Here is a 15423-nt window from a genome sequence, read left to right on the forward strand (position 1 = left end):
ATCCTGAATCTGACATGAAAAGGAAGAAATCATAGAGGACGCGGAAGCAGGAGAAGGGAAGTCGGTCAGGCCTTCGCATGTAAGTCATCAAGAGTCTGATAACTGTTAAAATAACGGGCATTTATTGGCTGTAGGCTTCTGTTTCTCTTCACCACAGACACTGCTCTGATAGAGCAATGGTCTCACTAACAGGGTGGGGAGAAAATACTGCTTAAGCTCCAGCTCTCAAAATGGATTCTGTCCTTATATAGAAAAGCCACGGTGACTCTAGGCTGAGGCCTGATACACACCTTATCCCAAATCCACCCTCTCAACTCCGAGGTCATCAATGAAACAGTCTGGAGTCCGCCTGCCCCCCAAAGTTGCCTGTGTCCCTTGTCCAGGCCTCCACACCTAGACCATCCTCTCTCTCCTCCAAGCCTTCACTCACACTGTTCCCTATGACTCAAAAGTCCTTTCCCTGCCTTGCCCTTTAGCTCATGATACAGCCCCCGAGAGGGTCAGGCACCTATGAATCCCCTACCACACAGCAGCACACCCTACGGCAACACTCACTCCACAGTACTGCAGTGATGGATCTTCATGTCTTTCTTCCTCAAAACAGGAATCCTTTGCAGGCAGTATCTTAATTATCTTTGTGATGGAGCATAAGCAACTTTTCTAATTAAAAAATAATGTGGTGTACCCAATGTTCATAGCAGATCTATTCACAATAGCCAGGACACGGAAACAACCTAAATGCCCATCGACAGAGGAATGCATAAAGAAGATGTGGCACATATATACAATGGAATATTACTCAGCCATAAAAAAAGAATGAAATAATGCCATTTGCAGCAACACGGATGCAACCAGAGATTATCATACTAGGTAAAGTAAGTCAGACAGAGAAAGGCAAAGACCATATGATATCACTTATCTGTGGCATCTAAAATATGACACACAAATGAACTTATCTGTGAAAAAGAAACAGACCCACAGGCAGAGAGAACAGACTTGTGGCTGCCAAGGAGAAGGGGAGGTGGAGGAGGGATGCACTGGGAGTTTGGCGTTCGTAGATGCAAACTGTTACGTAAAGGATGGATAAACAAGGTCCTACTGTAGAGCACAGGGAACTATACCCAATATCCTGGGATAAACCACAATGGAAAAGAACATAAAAAAGAATGTGTATATATATATATGTATAACTGAGTCACTATGGTGTATGGCAGAAATTAGCACAACATTGTAAATCAACTCTACTTCAATAAAAAAATAACACAGTGCAAGTTATTTTGCTTTTTATGTATCATATGGCGATTCCATGTAGAAGGAGAGGGAGGAAAAGAAAGATCAGCATGGAAACTTAAATTCAATAAATATAACCACCATCAAAATTTTTTAAGCATAAGGAAAAGGAAAAAGGATGTTATATTTTCAACAGTGAAACTCCAGGATCATAAATTCAGACAGCAATCCCAACTTCACGATTTATCCCAACCTCCTTTCCTTCTTATTCCAAATTAGTAAGAAAGCAGCTCAAATTTCACCCCCAGCTCCTCTTTCTTGATCTTTAAAATTAAAGTTGCAGTATTTTGTCAGCACGGTGCCAAGATCTGAAATTGGGCAGGTCCCCAGTGCAAGAGGTAAAGGTCTCTTACACGGCATGAACTTGCCTGCCGTCGGCACATTTCACCTCCCACCCAAGCACCCCGCGTTACAACAGCATGCTTCTGAAGCGGCTGCTCTCGGAGCCCTAACTTGTGTGCGTTCTGTGCCTATTTGATGAGGGGAATTCGGCAAAACACACACGATTCACTTTTTAAGCGTTACTTCTCTGCTCTTCCGTCTCACCCCTGACCTGAGTTGACAAACGGAGGGGCAGGGCAGCCTTCTGACTACACGGGGGAGAAGGGGAAAATCAGTCCCGGTCAGAAAAGAGGTAGCTGCCAATTAGTTCATCTGTTCTCCAGTTTTCAATTAAAGGCAGCTAACGGATGTAGGGGGACACATTTTATTTTTTCCTGACAGAGCCCTTATGTTTAAACTCTTAGCTTCATTTTCCAAAATTGCTGGCTTTAGACTGAAGAAACACACAGCTTGAGCGGAAAGCTGTATGTTCTCCTATGTCCTGTATCAAAATGACATTTTTCTGCTCAGTGGTTACTTCCCGCTTGGCCTCCCAACGCTCTGCTGCCTGGGACGGGCTTGTGGCACGGTCTCCGCCCCAGGGGATGGGTGCTGGGTCCCATGCTCCCCGCCAGCGAGGCGTCCCTGGGAGCTCTGGGGTGCTTCACCCAACTTGGCTCTCTTTGGATGATCATTCGGTGGAATTTCATTTACCCTTCCAATTTTTTCCAGGAGGACAAAGAAGATAACTTGGAAGGGTGTGTTTATTTGGAACTCATCTGAAAGAACTCCAGTCTCTCTTAAGCAGCTGCCTCTATACGGAATTTGGGAATTATTTTCCTTAGATCAAACAGGACTGAGCATTCCCTTGGCCACGGCTGGCCTTCTTCCCTGGAACACACACGTTTTCAGGATTGCTATTTTTATCCAGAGTTTTCTCAAATGAATAATTAAGAGATGTACACAGGCAGGAGTAGGAAAAAGAGCTAGGCCCCCATAAATCATGACCAACTGACCTGTAACCACCGAAGGACTGAATGACTTTTTGTTAACAGTTTAGCAGTTCTGTTTCTGCGGGACCGCACTGTCGCTAGACTTCAGGGATTTGTGGGGCAGTGGGAGTTAGAGCTATGGGAGAAGTCCTTCAGGACTGGACCAGCCACCCCTCAGGGCTGGAAAAGCTGCTGTGAATCACGTGTTCCTGGTAATTTGACGTTTAACATGTCTATGGGGGCAAGACGATAAGACATTATATAGTAATTCCTATTTCTTTTTGTTTTATTTTTTAATTTTTTACTTTATTTTATTTTTATTTATTTGGCTGCATCGGGTCTTAGTTGTGGCACGTGGGATCTTTTTGCTGAGGCATGCAGGCTTCTCTAGTTGTGGCACGCAGGCTCAGTAGTTGCGGCACACGGCTTAGTGCCCCGCGGCATGTGGGATCTTAGTTCCCCGACCAGGGATCAAACCCACATCCCTTGCACTGGAAGGCAGATTCTTAACCACTGGACCACCAGGGAAGTCCACCTATTTGTTTTAATATCACCTGAAGTTTGCTTGGTTCACCCAAAGCTTCGAGAGGCACATTAGGACTGAGCATTACACCTCGGTGGGCATTAGAACAGACCTTGTGAAAACACCAGGCAGCGGCACAAAAGTGGCGCTTTCATCCTGCCAGAAAAACGGAGAGGACTTTTAGGAGCCCCTCAGAAGGAGATTCTGAATTAATCTGTAATTTCAGGTTTCCAAGTGGCTTTTACAAGTTTGCTTACCCGAAGCATTTCAGAGCGTCATCTCTCTTAATTTTTATCCGCACGATGTTCCACAAACATCCTGACCTGAATCATGGCCCCTCATCTTGTTATCTTAATGGGGGGAGGATAGAGTGTCCTGCCGCCCTTCCTCATTAGGTGTCCTCATTTACACATTGAGGAAAAAAGTGCCAAACGTGAATTATTTAAAATCTATTGTATCCGTGTGTGTTCTGTAAGCATTCACTACCGGCAAAGCAGACCGATTATTTTTCACTTTTAATTGTGCTGATACCTCATCTGCTCGGTTGAAAGTGGAGAGTGGTAGGTGACACCGTCTCTCACGCCGAGGACCAGAGAGGCAATGAGGTCTATCATTTAAAGCCAAGATAACCCACTTAGTGGACACACCTTTAACATGCTGCTAAGGATGGGCAACCTGGAGTAGCTCTTTTCGTCTGTAATGTGTGTCTATTACTGTGTCAGACATGAATGAGAGCAGGACAGAGCCCGGTTCCTTAAAGAAGCTCTCAGCTGAGGGAACCAGTGACATGTCACCAACCACACATAGGCAGCCATCGCATGTGAGTGAGAAGGGGCCCGCCCATTCCCCCAGCTCCTCCACCAAATCTCAGGTGTGACCTAAGATGAGAAGCATCACATGAGATCATCGCTAGGTATGCTTGGAGACCTTGTCCTAACCTGAAGAAAACAGTTAGAGCAACGAAAATATATTTAGATAATAAACTTACAAATCTGTGACTGGAAACTGATCGAAATAAGATTGCACACAGGACACAAGGATTTATTACTAGACATTCAAAATGAGCCCTAATCCCTCTCCTCCCTTTCGACCCCCAAGACCATCATCAGGAAATGCCCACGGGTACTGGATACGTCGGTATGTGGTCAAAAAGTGTCTCACCGTTATCTGAATTTAACATATCCCTTCCAAACACAGCAACTCAGGAATTCGTTTGGGCGAATCCACAGATAATAACTATAGAACCATTCCGATGTTGTTTATTAAGTCAAAGACTTGTTATAACTCTTGTGTATCCTCAGCACCCCATCCAGTGCCTGACCTGGCTTCCGGGAAACATTTGCTCATCTGGATGGATGCAGGGTTGCATGGGGGCAATGACTCAGTTTGCCAAACTGAGACCAGCCGGGACCTGGGACCCTCTGCTGCAGTGCTTGCACCTGGACAAACGTCTCCTTGAGAAACAAAATACAAAGAAACCATAAGGGACTAAAAATAACTGTGTGCATGCACAGTTGGGGCAAATTATGGACAACAAGATACAAAAAGACCAAAAACCCAACTGCCACTTCTGAAGAGCTGGGAGCAAAAGCAGGGCACTGCACATGCCCCCTGCACTCAGCACCACCAAAGGGGCGGGCAGACCACCTAAGCCACCCCTCCGGCCCGACCCCTGGACCTGCCCGTATCCTCACCCCATATAAGGAACCAGCTCGACCCCCTCGGGGAGTGAGTAAGGGAACCTTACTTGTAAGGGTTCTTGCTTGTTCTCGCTCCCCTCTGCTGCAGCAGGGGCCCCAATAAAGCCTTGCTTGAATTTCTTTTCTGGCCTCTAGTCAACTTCTATTGATTAAGGAGGCCAAGAACCCCGGTAGGTAACAAAACGACCTCTGCTGAAGCAGAGGGATGGCCGAGAGAAAAAGCACCAGGAGGAAGGCTATGGGGAGTTTCCACTCTGCCTCTCACTGACTTAGGGACCCGAGAAAACTGTTGAACGACGCTTGCGGTTCCACTTCACACATCTGAAATCATCTCTACGCGTCTTCCAGCGCCGACGTTTGAGACTTCCGGGAGTCTGAACGAGGAAACACACGTCCGAGAGTCGCCCCCGTATGAGCTCAGGTCCATGGCTTTTGTGGGACGGGTCTGGTTTGGTAAGATACAAAGACATGAAGAGATCCAGCATCTCCCAGACATGGGTCCTTTTCGCACTAAGTCGATATCCAGCAAAAAGACAACTCCCAGAAAGCTAACCAAGTCCACGGCAGGATGCAAAAATGAGCTGCAGCATGTGTGACGCTGGTGAGTTTCGTGTCCACACTGTCAAACAGAACCACTTCGGTGAAAGCCCAAAGTCGGGCCCACACGGTTCATACCCTCCAAACCCACCGCTCCAATCCGGTGGGAGCTTCAGAATGCGCTCTTGCCTTTCCCATTCCCAGCAGTTATCCCTGGAATCTCGACAGCCCGTCATCACCTCGAGTCAGCGTGCCAGGGGAGCAGAGACCAGGAATGTTCTACCTCTGCCCCCAAAGGGACCAGGAGGAGGAGAGGCTCCTGCCTTCCTTTCCATCTGGTTTCTCCAATACAAGGGAAAAAATAAATGGAAATGAAAAGTAGACAATTAAAAAAAAATCACATTTAACTTCCTTTTGCTAATGTCTGTAAGATGATTTTTTGGCCTGGTAGGAGATTCCAGATGGGCCGTATAATGACTATAATTTAATACGAAAAACCCGAGTTCAAAGGAACACATTTTTCCAAGTCAGAAAGTGGGTTGTCTCCCGTGTAATGCAAAACACCGGGACAAGTCATTGCATTTCTTTTCTTATTGCACGTTCGCCTTTCAACCTAGTATCAGTGCAGCCAGACCCGAAGCCATCAAACTAGAAGCTGTCGCTCTCCGAGATGGGCCGGCACTGGTGCATGCTCACCGAAGGGCCAGAGACCGCTCACAACGCAATGTGTTTTCCTCCGGGCTCTCAGGATTTATACCATCAATTAAGGGCATAATGAGTGCCCCAAGTTGACCTCCTAGGAGCAAGAATTAATTAAGCACAGTATTTCTTAGTAAAGGATGACATTTCCCCAAACGAGTAATACAAGGGAACCATATTTCCTGATATTACTGTGCTTCCATGTACCATCCTGAATTGTTAACAAAGATAGAATGATCCAGGAACATGGCTTAGTTTATGTTTTTAATTTGGTAATGAAAGAAAACAATCTTTACTTCTATCCTTATTTGGGGGGCAAAGAGAATGTTTTGAGCATATTGTGTATATGTAAAGCACAAAATTATTTACATTAGTAATATAATGTCACTTCTTTTAATTACCAACATCAAGACAAAAGAAGGAAACTGGGGCTCGTATTTAGAATCTCTAGCTTTCAAAAATGAAGAGTTGTGTTTTGAAACTATTTGCTCCCTAAAGGTCTTATGGTTCCATAAATTCTGTAACCGAGTTTTTTTTTTAAAAAAAAGGTTAAGGCTTTATTTTGGAAACTACCCCTTAGATAGTCTAATCTAGGGGCTGGCAGAGTCCTTCCGTAAAGGGCCAGATGTAAACTTTTTAGCCTGTGAACCATATAGTGTCTGCTGCAAAAACTCACGCCAGCCATGGCTGACTGAAAGCAGCACAAACAATTCACAAATGAGCCAGCACGGCTGCGTTCCGAGAAAACTTTATGCATGAATACTGAATCTGAATTTCATATCATTTTCATGTGTCGTAAAATATTCTTTTACAAGTTTTTTCAAGCTTTTCAAATGCAAAAGCTATTCTTAGCTCTCAGCTGTACCAAAACAGGCAGTGGACCAGATTTAGCCTGTGGCCTGTAGTTTGACAACCTCTGGTCTAAAAGTAACGTCTATTTTTAAGTAATCAGTGAGGTCTGAGAAAATGCAATCTCTGTCTCTCTCTCACACAGACGCACACGAATAGAGAGTCACACACAAATCCACCTAATTATTAACACCAGGGTCTCTGAAACCACTGATGTGGTACAGGGAAAATATGGCTTCAAGCATGTGTCTTTAGTGCTATGAAGTAGACGTGAAAAATATCTCAGCCTTGAAGAAACATTACGAGCGTGGTAGGCAAAAGAGACCTCCTTCCTCCCGTCCTTTCTCATAAAGAAAATTCCCACCCTAAATTACAAATCATGCCCTCTACTCCTGGAAGGAGTTAATGGAGCTAGCATGAACCTGGAAATCCCTACAGCCTACTTGACAATTAATGTATTTAACTCTAAAGAGCAGAGGCTTTTTAATTTAGCCCATCAATCACTAACAGAACATTTTGGTTGAAAATATTAGGATTTCCAAATAACTTTATGGCTCTGTAAATTGCCAACATACCATCTGCAATTGAATTAACATTTATAACCAAACTGAAATAATAAATAAAGCAAATTATGCTGCAAGTATTCGTGAGTGCCCAATATGCACTTGAGAATGATAATTAGCATTTTATAATCACGCTTCATTTTCTTTATCCAACTCCCTGTCACATTAATGATAAAATATTTTAAACTGTGCTCTATCAGCAAATGGCAGTACAATCTCTAGATTAGCCATTAACTAACATGGAGAATGAAAACAGTTTGTGTTGCTGACATGATGCATCCAGAGAAGTTTTACTTGTAATCACATCCTCCAGTCTCCCTGGCCCTTATCTCTGGGTTTGGGTTTTTTTTTCCCATGCTGCCGAAACAAGCCTCAGAAAGGCAATGCTTCCTTTGCACCATCCGAACCTCTATGAGAGCTGAAGCCACACTCTTTTGCTAGGAGAAAAGAAAGAAATAGGATTTAAAAATTTATTATGCTCCTCTGATCTAGAAAACCGAGAGGGGTCTAGAGGTCAAGAAGCTCTAAGTCACTCAAATGGAATAACTCTGGTCCTCAAATAATTCCTTCCGAAGTTCTTTCTCGTTATGATCTGACATCCTCAGCTGTGGTATGTGCAATTTTTTCCCTAGCTTCAAATAAAAATGAACTTCATTAAATAAATCAGTAAAGAGTGGATATATATGCATATTTCTTTCCCAACTAGATTTTCCACCAATTAGTAAAATTTCCCGAAGGTTTCCCATTACCTTCCTTCAAAATCACTTCTTTAAAATAACTGTATCCAGATGCTTTCTTGACTCTTTTCTGCCTTGTGCCCCTCCCCCATCTGCACTTGGCGTTTCAGGGTTTTCTCACACGGTTTCTGGCTTTGTGTGTAGCTCCCACACCTCTTTGGTCCAGTGCTGTCCTATCTACCACCGAAGCCACTGGCTGCATGTGGCTACCAAGCACTTGAAATGCGGCTGGTCCAAACTGAGATTGTTCTAAGTGTTAAAGTAACTTCAAGTTTGGGAGACTTAAGTATGAAAAACAATGTAAAGTCTCTCGATGGTTCTTTTGAAATGATAATATTTTGGATACGGAGTTAGATAGCATATATTCTTGAAATTAACTTGCTTCTTTTTACTTTTTGAAAACGTGGCTACCAGGACACTTTACGTGACACATCTAGCTCGAACTGTGGCTAGGATCATATTCTTATCGGATGGCGCTTGTCTAGTATTGGGTTGGCCAAAATGTTCGTTCAGTTTTTTCCATAAGATGGCTCTAGTACCACTTAGTTGTCTTTAACTTCATTCAAAACAATTTTGTTAGACTGTATGTGACAGCTGTCATATCGGCGTGCATTTTTAAAAAAACTTATCAAAATTGGTGAATTTTTGTGTAGCCATTTTAATATTGAAGATGGAAGAAAAAAGCAAGTTTTTTGGCATATTATGCTTTATTATTTCAAGAAAGGAAAAACGCAACTGAAATGCACAGAAGGATTTATGCAGTGTATGGAAAAGGTGCTGTGACTGATCGAATGTGTCAAAAGTGGTTTGTGAAGTTTCGTGCTGGAGATTTCTTGCTGGACGATGCTCCGTGGTCAGGCAGACCAGTTGAAATCAATAGCGATAAAATCGAGACATTAATTGAGAAGAATCAATGTCATACCACGCAGGAGGTAGCCGACATACTCAAAATATCCAAATCAAGAGGTGAAAATCATTTGCACACGCTTGGTTGTGTTAATCGCTTTGATGCTTGGGTTCCACATAAGTTAAGTGAAAAAAATGTTCTTGACCATATTTCCACATGCGATTCTCTACTGAAACATAATGAAAACATTCCGTATTTAAAACAAATTGTGGGGACTTCCCTGGTGGCACAGTGGTTAAGAATTCACCTGCTAATGCAAGCGACATGGGTTTGATCCCTGGTCTGGGAAGATCCCACATGCTGCGGAACAACTAAGCCCATGCACCACAACTACTGAGCCCACGTGCCACAACTACTGAAGCCCATGCGCCTAGAGCCCGTGCTCCACAGCAAGAGAAGCCACCACGGTGAGAAGCCTGTGCATCACAACAAAGAGTAGCCCCCGCTTGCTGAAACCAGAGAAAGCCTGCGCACAGCAACGAAGACCCAACGCAGCCAAAAATAAAATTAATTAATTAATTTAAAAAAATAATAATAAAGCAAATTGTGACGGGCGATGAAAAGTGGATACTGTACAATAATGTGGAAAGGAAGGGATCTTGGGGCAAGTGAAATGAACCACCACCAACCACACCAAAGGCCGCTTCATCCAAAGAAAGTGACGTTGTGCATATGGTGGGAATGGAAGGGAGTCCTCTACCATGATCTCCTTCCGGAAAACCAAACGATTAATTCCAACAAGTACTGCTCCCAATTAGACCAACTGAAAGCAGCACTCGATGAAAAGCGTCCCAAATTAGTGAACAGAAAACGCAAAATCTTCCATCAGGATAACACAAGACCGCATGTTTCTTTGATGACCAGGCAAAAACTGATACAGCTTGGCTGGGAAGTTCTGATTCATCCGCCATATTCACCAGACATTGCACCTTCGGATTTCCATTAATTTCAGTCTTTACAAAATTCTCTTAATGGAAAAAATTTCAATTCCCCGGAAGACTGTAAAAGGCACCTGGAACAGTTCTTTGCTCAAAAAGATAAAAAGTTTTGGGAAGATGGAATTATGAAGTTGCCTGAAAAATGGCAGAAGGTAATGGAACAAAAGGGTGAATACATTGTTCAATAAAGTTCTTGGTGAAAATGAAAAATGTGTCTTTCATTCTTACTTAAAAAACCGAAGGCACTTTTTGGCCCACCCAATAAGTCCTGAATACAATGATGCCTGGGATTTTTGGTTGAGCACATGCTCTGTGATTGACCAAAATGATTATTATTAAAAGACCGTATCAAGTAAAGCTTTTGATCTAGTCAATCCTGCAGGAGGCCCATCAGGCAACTCCAGACATTTCAAAGAGCAGTAAACCTGGCCTCGTGCCGTGCATAATCGTACTTGTATTGAGATAAAGGTTTGATGAGCCACACGTTCATGTGGAGATAGAGGGCAAGTGGAAATGATTCTGTGAGTTGTAGGGCTCAGCCTCCCCATTGGACCAAGTCCTACAGGGAGCGCGAGGGCTTCGGAGCCTTAGCGTAGAGTCAGTCTAGTGGTTGTGGGCTTGGGTCTTGTTGCTGAGTGGCCTGGGTTCAAGTCCCATCTCTGCCTGACAGTAACTGTGTGGTACATCTTGGACAAGTCACAACCCCTCTGTGCCATGTTTTCTTATCTTACAATGGGGATAGTAATGTTTTCTGTCTCATGGGGTTGCTAGGAAAATGAATAAGCTAATATATGTTAAGAGCCTAAAACAGCATGAATGCTTAAAAACATTAGCTGTTATTATTATTATATATATATTTTAAAATAAATAAATTTATTTATTTATTTAGGCTGTGCTGGGTCTTCGTTGCTGCGTACGGGCTTTCTCTAGTTGCGGCGAGCGGGGGCTACTCTTCGTTGCGGTGTGCGGGCTTCTCATTGCGGTGGCTTCTCTTGCTGCGGACCATGGGCTCCAGGCATGCAGGTTTCAGTAGTTGTGGCTTGCGGGCTCTAGAGCACAGGCTCAGTAGTTGTAGCTTGTGGGCTCTAGAGCACAGGCTCAGTAGTTGTGGCGCATGGGCTTAGTTGCTCTGCGGCATGTGGGATCCTCCCGGGCCAGGGATTGAACCCGTGTCCCCTGCATTGGCAGGCGGATTCTTAACCACTGCGCCACCAGGGGAACCCATAGCTGCTATTATTATTATTTCACAATGCAACTGGAAGTGGTAAAAGGTGCAAGTGAAGCTGAAACAAAAAGTGAGGCGAGGCCAGGAAAGAAAGTAAGTTGGATGTGGGTGGAGAGATGCAGAAAAAAGCCTGAGAGGTACCACAGGTACGACGAGGTGAGGATGAGAGCGACATTGCCCCGCTAGGATCCTTCACAGGAACCAGGCCCGTCCCTGGCCTATAGGCTTCAACAGGGACCATGGCTCACAGGCTGCATCCACCTAACCAAGGGAACTATCTGATAATTTTAACAACTTACGGATTTCCCCTTCCAGTTATAAAAGGAAAGGACAGTTATAAAAGTAGGTTTCTGGACTAGCTTTTCTTTTCTTCTGCTAAAGTTTTTCCTGATATTTTTAATTACAGAGAAGACATTCAAAAAACTGAATTCTTTCTTTCTCATCCATTATATCTTCTTAGCATCTAAAGCAGAAGTTGCAAACTACTCATCTGTACGCTGAATTGAGCCAACAGATATGTTTATTTTGGCTTAGTGGTGGCCAGCACAGTCGTTTAAAAACTTTTAAATTCGTTGCCAACATTTAAAAAGTGGGAGATTTCAATTACAAAAGAGATTGATTTGATGTTTCTGCCTAATATTTTCTTGCCTAATCCTCGTCTGGTCTGAGCGTTTTTTTCAGTAGCGAAATGTCAGCAGAACCACAAAGACCTTGAAAAAGCCACAATCCTCAAGGAATTGAGAGATTCACTAGAAATACTAGAAAACCAGGCAACGCTAGTCCCACGTTCCCATAGGGCAGTGACTCTCAAAATGTGGTCCTTGGACCAGCACCCTGCATGACCCAGGAGCGTGTTAGAAATGCAGACTCTCAGGGCCACCCAGACCTCCTGAATCTGAGACTCTGGGGGCAGGACCCAGCGATCTATGGATTAACAAGCCGTCCGGTCCATGCTACAGCTCGAACACCACTGATACAGGGGAGCAATCAATGAGAAGACAGCTGCTGTCTCCCCACCACTCTCTATTGTCCCAAATTAGCCTGCATCATTCACCTCCTTGCCTGGCTCTCCCCATAAGGCATCCAAATTCTCAACTCCAATAGTAAAACGAACTCCAGCAAGAAAAAGTACACACAATTTCTTAATGGGGTTAATTTTTGCAGAAAATGATCTGGCATCCTTTTACCCTAAACTCAATGAAACAGAGTGGAATATGTAGTGACTTTTACCTCTACAATTATATGAAACATGACCAAAATGCATCCTTGCCTCTCAAGGAATAATGAATCAGAAAATATTCAAGATGCAAGTCAGTAACCTCAACTCCCATTTGAATCTAACCTGGCTCGTGTCACTGGTGGAGAATCAGAGGAAAAGAGAAAGTGAAGCAAACTGGGGTCTCACCTGCAAAGGTGAGCAGTTATAGCTTCTTCATAGAGCCGTGGTGAGGGTTAACTGAGTTAAAATATGTGTCCAGCACAGGGTAAGTGCTAGGTAAGTGCTTTTCTCACTAAAGGAACACTGGGTACACACGACAGTGTATGTTTCTCAAATAATCCTAACACTCAGATGTTATTTTCCTTTTTCTACAAAAGATGAACCCGCAAATTGGGTGATATGACTCCCGGGCCAGAGGAAATCACTAGCTCAGGCTGAGGGGATGCAGGAACCACAGGACTGCAATATTCCATCTCACCAAGACTGAGCTTGCTGTAAAGTATACAAATCTCTCTTTTCCAAAGAATACACTCAACCATTTGCGATTCAGGAATATGGTCAGTATGTGGGCCATTAAAGTTCTTTACCAGCTCCCTGGTCGCTGCACTGCTGGTAATGCATGAAGGGGGTAGGGAGAGGAAGTCAGATCAGTCTATGTCACTTCCATGTGGCTTCTTTAAAAGGTCCAGCAGTGGAGGGGTGGAAACATACAGTGCAATTAACACGGCCTGTGAATTCTGCGGTCAGGGATAGTCCAGCCTCCTCTACAGAGATAGCTCAGGCTTGGTAGGTGGTAACCCCATGAAACCAAGCAAGGGACCTGCAGATTTCCAAGCTCTCACAATTCTGCTTCACAGTTAAAAGCCATCAGAAACAGTTCAGCATTCTACAGATCTCCTTAAAACCCATGACATCTGATACTTTAAAAAGTCACTGTGAGTACTCAGTTACTTATAAGGATTCAAACAAAATGCAGCATATTTCACAGTTTTGTGTTTAAATTTGAAATAGGAACAAATTTAATCTATCGCGAAATGTAAAAAAGGAAAATAAAAACTCTGGTCAGAGAGGGGCATGGATTGCATAAGACTATGCACAGCAAAGTTGAGATTTTTAAAAGCAGCCATTTAAAATAAAGTAAAACACCTCTCATCTCAGTATACGGTATACCACCCTAAAACCGGTGAACACATCATGATGGATACGCTGAGTAATTTTTAAGTAAATACCCCTGCATATTTTCTCACTGCCCTTCCCTTGACATGCTGTACTTTACAAAAATTCATGTCCAAGTTCAAAGAGAAAAAAAAAAAAAAAAAAAAGAAGAAGAAAGACAGACAGCATTTTTTAAACAGCCCAGCCTTGGAAATATGTACAGAATTTATGCATGTTTCAAGTGCTCCTTCTCCTTTGCCAGAGGGTGTAATTAAAGGCCCAGAGACAACTTCCAAACTGAGGCCAAGAGAATTTCAGCCGAAGTCAATGGGAGTTCAGCACCCGGACCACGCACAGGCATAGCACGCCCAGCGAGGAATAAATAACTCTCTTGGCAGGGAGCTCGGGAAGCACAGGGACGAGAACATCTCACATTAGAGCCCACATTTATAAAAGCAAAATTCATTCAGTCGCCTAGAATCAATAAGATGATAATCGTACGACTTGACACAGCCCGGGAGGGCAGGGCGGTGAGCAGGCAGCCTGTTTCTAGGAAGCTGGCAGAGTTGGGTCTCACTTGCACCTTCTGGATTACTTTTTTCCCCTCTCTGTCGACACAGACATTATGTACACCCTAAGTGTACGTCATTTTTCTTAGTTACCTGTGAAGTAAGAACCCGCTCACAGCAGCTTCAAGGTGGGTGGTAGCCAAACACCAACCCGCCGTTGAGCTCTGGGGGTGCATGCCCTGAAGTGCAAGATTGGTGATGGAACCCACGGGGCCCTAGTCTCTCTGGGGTCCCCCTCTTCAAAGTCAGCCATGAGTCTTCCCAGTGCATAAAGATGCACGCTTTTCCTACAACAGGCTCCTAAGAACAAGCCACCTACTTCCCCTGGCTTCTTCAACTGCAGGGAGAGCCATCTAACTGTGGTTCAGACCAGACCCCAGGCTGCAGCAGGCTGGATTTCCCCAGGACGGTCACAGGGGTTACCTCCATCCCAGATGCTCTTCTCAACTGACCTGGGCTCTACCGCCACGAGAGGAGGGTATTACGTCCCCCCCCCCCACCCGCCACCGCTGAATCTGGGTGGGCCTGTGACTGCTATGACCAGCAGAATCTGACAGAAGGGACACTTGGGACTTCCAAGAGTAGGAATAAAAGGCCGCTGGGCTTCCCCCTTGTCTTCGGGACCTCTGAGCCACCATGCAATACGTCTGATTACTCCGAGATCACCTTCTTGTGAGGAAGCGCAAGCCGCACTGAGAAGTTCCGCGTCAGGGCTCTGGGCCAGAGCACCGGCCGAGGTCCTAGGCAACAAGCAGCACCAACCACCAGATGCAAAACTGAAGCTGCCTTCAAAGGGTTCCAGCTCCCAGACCTCAGGCACTGAAGACGCTGTCTTCTCAGTGGAGGTCAGACAAGCCATCCCCACCGTGTCCTGGCTACGTTCCTGACCCACAAAGTCTGTGAGCAAAACAAGAAATGCCGTTTTATGCCTCTAACATTTGCGACGGTTTGCTGTGCAGCACTGGTAACTGGCACACACTGTTTGGATGATTAAGGGTCACTTTAACCCTTTGCAATTTTTACTGCATGCACTTATTTTAGAAATTAAGCCCTAAGGAAGAAGGGATTCTCCCCTCTCTGTCTTACCTACACAATAACTGTGTTACATAAAGGAAGGAGATACTGTATTCCTAAATCCTCACTGTGGTATGCCCCGGACTTGTTAGTAATTACAGGATTTTTCATAATGAAAGGAAGGC

The 15423-nt window shown here is 44.3% G+C and overlaps 1 protein-coding gene across 5 annotated transcripts in view; it reads right to left on the minus strand.

The window, feature by feature from the left end:
• The window catches only part of RARB (retinoic acid receptor beta), a 794130-nt gene that overhangs the window by 116983 nt on the left and 661724 nt on the right, over positions 1–15423 (minus strand). The window lies entirely within an intron of this gene.

The sequence above is a fragment of the Balaenoptera musculus genome, chromosome 4 (genome assembly GCF_009873245.2).
Source record: "Balaenoptera musculus isolate JJ_BM4_2016_0621 chromosome 4, mBalMus1.pri.v3, whole genome shotgun sequence".
NCBI lineage: Eukaryota > Metazoa > Chordata > Mammalia > Artiodactyla > Balaenopteridae > Balaenoptera > Balaenoptera musculus.